The sequence below is a fragment of the Leptonotus elevatus genome, chromosome 1, assembly GCF_054856555.1.
Source record: "Leptonotus elevatus isolate MCC_2025b chromosome 1, RoL_Lele_1.0, whole genome shotgun sequence".
Lineage (NCBI taxonomy): Eukaryota > Metazoa > Chordata > Actinopteri > Syngnathiformes > Syngnathidae > Leptonotus > Leptonotus elevatus.
The window spans coordinates 54,330,338-54,339,024 of NC_141239.1; the positions used below are offsets into that span (position 1 = coordinate 54,330,338).

At 38.4% G+C, this 8,687-nt stretch overlaps 1 protein-coding gene across 1 annotated transcript in view; it reads right to left on the minus strand.

The window, feature by feature from the left end:
* Positions 1 to 5,820, minus strand: part of LOC147184653 (junction plakoglobin a-like) — a 125,603-nt gene extending 119,783 nt beyond the window's left edge. Inside the window, exon 1 of the mRNA XM_086070152.1 lies at positions 5,599 to 5,820. The gene's annotated coding sequence lies outside the window, so the exon portion shown is untranslated. The remainder of the gene's footprint in view (positions 1 to 5,598) is intronic.
* Between the last annotated feature and the right edge of the window lie 2,867 nt (positions 5,821 to 8,687).

Here is an 8,687-nt window from a genome sequence, read left to right on the forward strand (position 1 = left end):
GATTAACTCATTGAGAAATCATTAGCCTTGGGGTAAATGTACTTTTTCCATCCTTCGCTAAGTTGTTTACAATACAATATTGACAACATAAAATTATTCGTGGTATTATTGTAAGAAGTGTCTATTTTTGTATCATCTGAAGTTACAGTAAACTCCACACATATCTTTCTTCTCGTGAGACATCTCATCTCGTGGAATTTGTGTCTCGTCCCGTGTCTATTCATCACCTATCCAAAATGTACTAGATTGTATTTTTTTTTCAAAATATGCATGAGAAACTGGTCCACAACTTATGAAACCACATCCAAATGTTTTTGAAAAAGCAAATAATAGCTAAAACATCACTGATACGGAAAGTCTTTTCTGCACCTGACCAATTTTCCTTTTCCTTTGCATGTGTTTGAGAATGTGAGTTTGTATGTTGGTGTGAGGACGCGTGCCACACGCTCAAATACACATGGCGGATCTCTCAAGCATAAGAGATCCAGACAACCACTCCCCATGGCACTTGGTGCATATATATAAATAAGTGTCGACACCTTGTCGAGAGGAATAATCATCATATTAGACATCTTAATAGTTGACAGTGGAGTAACCTGTGCTGCTACCACAAAGTATTCAGTTTAGTTTGCTTATGGCAATGCAGATAATTAACAGTTTTGCCAAGGAAAACGAGAGTGTGTTAAAATGGTATGTCAACTCAAAATAATAGCCCGTGAAATGAAATCAGCCAGCCGGTGTAACAGCCCCCCACCACCAACAAAAATTATTCATGCATCATTTTCCACAGATGTCTGAGCAGATTTGTGGCTGTTTATTTGTGATGCACATCAGAGATAATAACGTCTGTAAATAGAACTCACACTGAGTCTAAAAATATCTGTCTGATGCCACCGTCTTGAGATGTCTGGCTATGCACAAATTTCAATCCAGACTTGCCGAGCACAAACAAGCCATAAAAACTGGCAATGCTTTCTATACCCTATGGCACTGCATTATAAATATTCCAATCATTGTAATATAACTCAAAAAGCCTATCATATAGTATAGAACATATACCTGAGTCTATAAGGGGAGGTGATAGATTAAAAAGACTCTTTGCAGAGGGAGGCTTTTGGGATTTACACTTAAAGAGCCACTTTGGTCTGAATGGTGAATTAGACTTCATTCTTTTTCTTTAAGATCTCTTTTCTAAAAATATATTGTAAATAATTGTATATTAATTGTGTTAAATTTTTTTAGTAGTGACTTTTAAAAAGTATTGCTGATTGCTGACTGAATGTTTAGTACTAGCTGACTGTGTGCCCAGCCCAGTGGTGTAGTGGTCCCTGGAGAAGTGGGTATATTCAAAATTTTACTTACCGGTAACGGTACTTTTTTAAAACTTTGTAAAAAAAAATTTTGCTTCTAGAAAAACCAATCATTGGCCTCCAAAATGATTACGTCACGTTTTGGAACTGGGCTACTTTTTTTAGAACCGCAAAGGAGCAGGTACCAGAAAAAGCGATTAGAGTAGAGCCGGGTAGATTTGTTGGTAGAGACGGGGCTTTTTCAGAGTAGAGTAGAGTAGAGTCGGTGGAAACGAGGCTAAAGTTACTGTATACAGTAGGCTATACAATAACTTGGCTTAAGTTATTTAGACCTAAAAATAAAGGGGGGGGGGGCTTCTTAGATACTAAAATAATCTCTGGTCTGGGCATTTATTACAGTTTCATTCATCAAACATTACAGTCTAGCATAAAAGTATTTGCAAACTGGGTTAATTATACAATTACTGAAAACATTACACAGGTTCCCTACATTATCCTAATCCAGCGAGTTTAGGTCTAATTAGCGAACTTAAGTTGCTAACGTTAGGATAACATTACATTTCATAACATAAGCCTAGCCTAAACGCACAGTTTAACTACAATGTATTTGGCGACAAAATCCTCCTCGTTACAGTACAGTGAGTCATATTGCTGACAGTAGTTTAAAACAATGATTTATTTGGAAACTACTTTAAAACTTACCTGTGAATGATGTTTTCGTAGTATGTACAGAATGTTGTTTGGATACATGGCGTCACTCACTGGAAAGACGTTTATTTATTTATGCCTCTCATTTATGATCATTGCACAGGTGACGGAGCGACCTGTCAATCAACTGGAGTGGCATTGGCACCTCACGTGTTAGCAATAAAGACCTTTTCCTTTTAAGGCCTTTGAGTGCCTCAGTTTTCTCTTTTTTGCAAATGTCACCTTATTTTGGATGTTATGGCCATTAAGCCTTTTTCTCACTATACAGTACACTCTTGCACGATGGTTGAATGTAAAAAAAGAAACAGAAACAACAACAACTGCAGTTTTCTAAAAGACTTAAGTTAGTCCATTCTGTTGGCATGTTACTTCACGTGGTTTAAATCTCCTGTCCTATTCAGTCCATTCACTCACTTTACTTGATTCAGCGCTGGCTTAAAAGAGCCGAGGGGATGTTGTCAGATAGCATTGATATTTTCCGACGATACATATTGGACTTTAAAAAATGCCAAATGGGGGTAAAATCCCATAAAGAAGCACAAGATAAATAAATAAATGGGGAAGTGAGTGAAAGCTGCTGCAGCAGGCTGCTGATACTCAGCACCCAGAAGTGATTTCATCAAATCAATAATAACCTCCTGATAGGCGCTGACCAAAGTTTACTCATATTTTTAAGATCTGGGTGCAGTCTTTGACACAATTTCTCTTTACATTGTCTTTGACAGACTGCCATCCATTGGCATCAGAAACACACCCCTCTACTGGTAGAAATCACATTTGTCTGTCGGGACGGCATTGGTAGAGTGGTTGTCTCACAACCCAGTGGGTTCGATACCAGGCTTTTGTAACCACATCAAAGTATCCTGGAGCAAGATACTGAACCCCCATTTGCTCAACGAGTAGTCGAATGTAAAGCACTTTGAGGGCCTTGTAATACAGAAAAGCGCTGTATAAATGAATTATAATTTACCATATAGAATAATCCGACATGGCTAGATTATTTTCCATGTCCAGTTCCACACTCTGCAACAGTTCCCCCTGAAACATTAGATTAGATATTAGAGTATATGTATAATACACCCGTTTGAATAATACAAGGGGATTTTTTTTGTCAAATAAAGTCCTTAACCTCAAAAATACAAATAGTGATGCCACACTTTGCACCCAATTAATAATTATTACAGCTGTATGTGATCAGAAATACCAAATGACATTTAAGTATTGTATTTGTCTGATTAAGGAGTTTCCTGAAATTCCCTGAAATATAATTTCATTCAATTAAATTGTGGTCCATAAATTCCAGAAACATGAATTTATCAAGCTCCTGTTTGGTGGGCCTGCACTAGAAGTGTGCCCAAATAATCGATTCTCATAAGCATCGCGATTCTCATTTAGTACGATTCAGAATCGATTTCAAATGTCCCAAAATCGATTTTATTTAAATTATTTTATACTGTCTTCCCTTTGTTTGTGTGTGCCTTTATTGGGAGCACTGTTCATGTTGTACCTGATTTGGCCACTTAGGGGCAGTGTGGTTCCACGCGGTCTGATACACTGTTAAGTTGTAGCCACATTAGAAAGTAGAAGGAAAAAGTCATGATCAAGTTATTCCAATAAAAGTTGTTTTTTTGCAGCGTCGAGCCGTTCTTTTAAGTGATAAAAGTGCCGCGAGTAGAGCACTAATTAGCATTAGCGAGTCAGACTGGAGTAGATCATTACGATTCCTTGAACATCTATAAATTGAAGCAAAAATCATTGTCAATGAAATAATTTTGAAGCAAAACCCGTTCTTAATCGAAAATCAATTCTGAATCGAATCGCACACCCAGAAATCGGAATCGAATCAAATCGTGAGAGACATTCAAAGATTCCCACCTCTAGCCTGCACCCATTGGGGCTGGCCAGGGACAGCCAATGAGTAATGCGGGTCCCCCTTCCCACTGGCTCACTTCCTTTGCAATGTCACCTGGATGGTGGATGAAGGACAGGATCTTGACATTCTGGTCCCTGACTACAGAAACTGACTGTTGGTGGGGTCCCAACAGCATCCCTGGCAGGGGAAGGAGTCTAAGCTGGTGCATGGGACACTTTTACACACTAGATTAGATCAATGAAATTCATCAGCATGGTGATGAAGTGTTTTTGTTCATAAAAATCCAATAATTAAATAGAACACACAACATGTTTATCCCATACTTGTTTGGTAGAATTTTGGGGGGGAGTTGTCGTAGTAAACGCTCAAAAGACTGCAAGTCAAATTTGTCATTTAACAACTCTAATCCGAGTAGATAAATAAACAGTCTTTCATGGTAATTTATGGTTCATTTGCAATTATTTTAGAGTAAGCCTAACTTATATTGAGGGGTAAAAAAAAAACTGCAAATATATATATATGTGTTTTTCAAAATCATTCAGCCCTAGTTTAGCCTACACACTTAACAACACAACATATACATATATTGCATATATTGCAAGTACTTATCAAATTCCAACAATTTTCCTTCTAAAACAGTGTTAAGTGGCTCTGCATGTGGCTGGTATGCTCATTCTTCTCACAGCCAAAGACTGTTGCAAAATCAGCAGACATGAGGACATATTGTGATTGTGTGTGTGCATAAGCGCCTGTGTGTTGGGGTGTGTGTGTGGGTGTGTGTGTGTGTGAGAGAGAGAGAGAGAGAGAGAGAGAGAGAGAGAGAGAGAGAGAGAGAGAGAGAGAGAGAGAGAGAGAGAGAGACAGAGAGAGAGAGAGAGAGAGAGAGAGACAGAGAGAGAGAGAGAGAGAGAGAGAGAGAGAGAGAGAGAGAAAATGTTAAATACCACTTGTGTAACAATTACATTTGTCCCTATATGAGCGCTTCCTCTCCCGGCAGAGATAAATGCCATACTTAATATCAGTTGGAAATCAGATTCTTCTGCACTTGCACATGAACAATGCACACCTAAATACTAAAAGATGGAAAATGGCAGTGTGGTATCTAGGTGGTGAAAGGCTAGCTGAACTTCAGACAACAGCAAAGGTGACATTTTGGAATTATGGCGTTACTCTGGGTAAGCTAGACGCTTCCTCCCACATTCTAAAAACATGCATATTGGCGGCATGTTGGTTCATTAAAAACTAAATTGTTCTTAGGTGTGAATGTGAGTCGGGATGCGTTTGTCTATGGCTTACGATTGGCTGGCGACCAGTCTAGGGGGGTCCAGCTCACCCGCTACTCCCAAATGAAGATGACCATTAAAGAAAATTGATGGGATGCTTACTGAAGTAAGACAACAGCTAAAGTGAGAGCGAGCCAGAAAGCAAGATACAGAGAGAGAGACTGGTCACAAAAGCATAGCAACACAGATAAACTCCACATTTAATGCAATTTACGCAAGCAATCCCCAAAAACAAGGACAATTGCCAACTTGAACATTCATTAAGGCACACACACACACAAAAGATAGAATTTTACATATAAACCGACTGAGCTGATGCTGCAGGATGGCCACATGAGGCTGGAGCTTTATTAACCTTCTCATACATCAGTGCGTGATATTAATAACCCAGCGTTCAAAAGCATATGTGGGCTTGTACGGTTACCTTGTTTAACTGGACGGCAGGTCGTCGCAGCCTCGTGCTGCTTTCAACTTGTCCCCTCTCCCCAAATCCTCAGTCTGCGTAGAACGAGCGCAGATCCGCTCCAGAGGTTTGCAAGCGCTGTGTACCCTCGCTGGCTCTTGTCTCTTGTGTCAGAGGCGGTGTGCAGCGAGCAGCGAGCAGCCAGCCGGGCAGAGTGAAGGCGAAGACGGCAGCCTCAGCTACGAGCGCGTCACCGGAGGAGAGATGGGGCGGGGGGAAGAGGGCTCACTAGGATTTTTGGAACGCGTCCTTTCTTGTCTTCAATCAGAACTAAATCCTTTTTGCCAGTGTTCAGAATAAGGACATAGTTGAGCACTTGTTTTGTGCATTTATTTCCCATCTAGGAATCATAAACTGGGATTGAGTGCAACATATAAATGTTATGAAATGTGTTGCAAGTACGTAATCATTTAGTGATCATATTTCATACTTCATTATTATTTATAATAATGCATTATTGCACTATTAATCATTTTCAATTCATCAAAAATGTATAGCCTATGCACTTATGATGGTAATGAAATAGAATTGACAGGCTTCAAATTAGGACCTGACTATAAATTTGGGGATTGACTGGGATTTGATTGAATTATAATGTAGTGTATGTAGTATAGTCCAAGCCGATGTCAATGTGCAATAGGCATACGCTTGCTGGCATAAATAATGTTTTATTGAATTGTTGCATTCAGTCCTGCCATTGGACACTTTTGTTTTAACTTAAACTGAGTTTAACATGAAAGGTTTTTGTGATATGAAAAAAAAAAAAAGAATAAAATATATAATTGCAAAACCTTTCCCACCATTAATGTGACCTACCGTACAACCTGTACAAGCACAAAAAATAAATTCAATCTTTTCAGTGAGGGAAGTTTAAAAAAAAAAAAAGCACTAATGTGTTACAGGCCGATGAAACCAAAGTTGAACTTTTTGGCCACTGCTCATCACCAAAACAACACCTATACCTCTCGTCGAGCATGGTTGCTTCGATGAAAATGATGAACAGTTTCAAATAGCAGTCAACGATAGCACAAAATCTCCAAGCTTGTGCTTGGACAGAAAATTAAAAGGAAAAAGGAAAACCCAATAGTACATTTGAAATTTATTAGAGGTTAATCAAAGGCACTTGAAATGGCAGCAAATGTGTCCTGACTCATATTTCACATGAATATGAATGTGAACACAGCCATATCCCCAGTGAAAGATTGTCTGTTTTTGGTTATTGTACTTCTTCTGTCAAAATGTATTTATTTATTTATTTACTTATTTATTCCAATTGAGTTATACAAGTTAAGTCATATTAATATAATATCTGAAATGGTTTATCTTGGTAACCTGCCATTTGAACAGGGGTGTGTAGACTTTTTATAGCCTGTGTTGTTCTGTTCTTTGGCAACTATGGAGAAGATCAGTTCAATATTGAATGCATTGGCTTGCTCCTGAGCAATTTGTGATATATTTGAACAAGTCTGTAAGCCTCATTTTCTTGAGAATGCTCTGGTCTCACTGAGTGAGCCTTCTTCACGAACGTAGACAATCTCTACACTGTCTCCTCCTTGCGGTCAGTCGCTGGCTGAGAAGAGAAGAGTGGATAAAAAACATTGGTTGTTATCCTTGCACTGTGGGTTGACATCAATGTGCAGAGTCCCAGTGACAATCTGATATTAATTAGATGTTCACGTGGCAGAGCAAAGGCAAAACTTCCTCCCATTTCCACAAATTTGTGAGCAGAAACATGTGTCACAAATGGTTGGAGCCAAACAGATGGGGGAGGTACTCAATGTAGCAAAAGCTAGTCTTTTGATGCACTTAACTCTCTCAATACAGATGACGTGTCAATACGTCATAAGCGTCATAGTCACTGCGTACACATGACATATAAATACGTCATAAGCTTCTTTTTTTATGCAAGAGTGTACAGGAGGGTCTGACTGAAGGATTAGGCTTGACTGCAATGTTACTTAAAAGAAACGGCCAGCAATTGTAAGATCAGCTAGTATCACGCAAGGATCTTGTTGTAGAAGAAGAGAAGCAGAAAGTAAAGATTGGGACTGGGAGTGTCGTCACTGCTAGCTTGTTGTAGAGCAGTGGAGAGGAAGTAGAAAATAAGCGATCGGCAGAACAAAACAGTTAACCCTGCAGGATTGCTTTTTGGCTTAAAAAAAAGCATCCTCATCAGGTCATCAAAGCATGATGGCGGCGATTGAGTTGCTGCACATCCAGAAATGACGCTTCATTTGTCAAGCAAACGCAACAAGCAACCCAACCGTCGAATGATGATCCGCGGGGTTAACGGCTCGTTTTGCCGGTCACGTCGACCCCTGGATGACTGAATGCTGCGGCAGAGCTACAGTCAGACCAGTCAATTGTTCATTTTTATGTGCAATAAACTGTTATTTTATTATCTAAAGCACTTTTTGGAATGTTGTCTTATTGCACAAAAACATCATTTAGATGTTTGAGCTGTCACAAAAGAAAAAAATAGTAATAAGTTGATGTTGTGCTTTAAATGTTTGTTTTACAAAAAGCTCTTTTTCTACATTTTTTTTCTGAGGAATTGGAATTTTGACAAAACTTGGCTATATTCTAACACTGATAACTAAAGAACGGAAAAAAATATAGAAATACACTTCTTTATTTATGATGAAAAAAGAGAGTAGAGTTGCCAAACTATTGCATTTTTAATCAGATTAATCACATCTTAGAATTTTGATTAATCTTTGATTAATCGCTTAATAAAAAAGACTTTTTTCAACAACAAAAAAAATCCCACCAAATTTGAAGAACACCGGTTATGTGTTAATTCTTTCGACATTTAATGTTATGAGGACGTCTTCCACAGTTTTTTGATCCACTACATTCTCTCATCCTCCTCTTTTTCTTATCAGTTAATTACTTGCATAGTTAAAAAATGGAAAAAAATTACCCCAATATTTTGACATGAACAAATATTCTAACTGTGATATGCAAACATTTATTAAATGCTTTATTTTAATCCATGTAATTATGTTTATTTCTCAAACACAACCCGCGTTACCTTAAACGTAGCTATC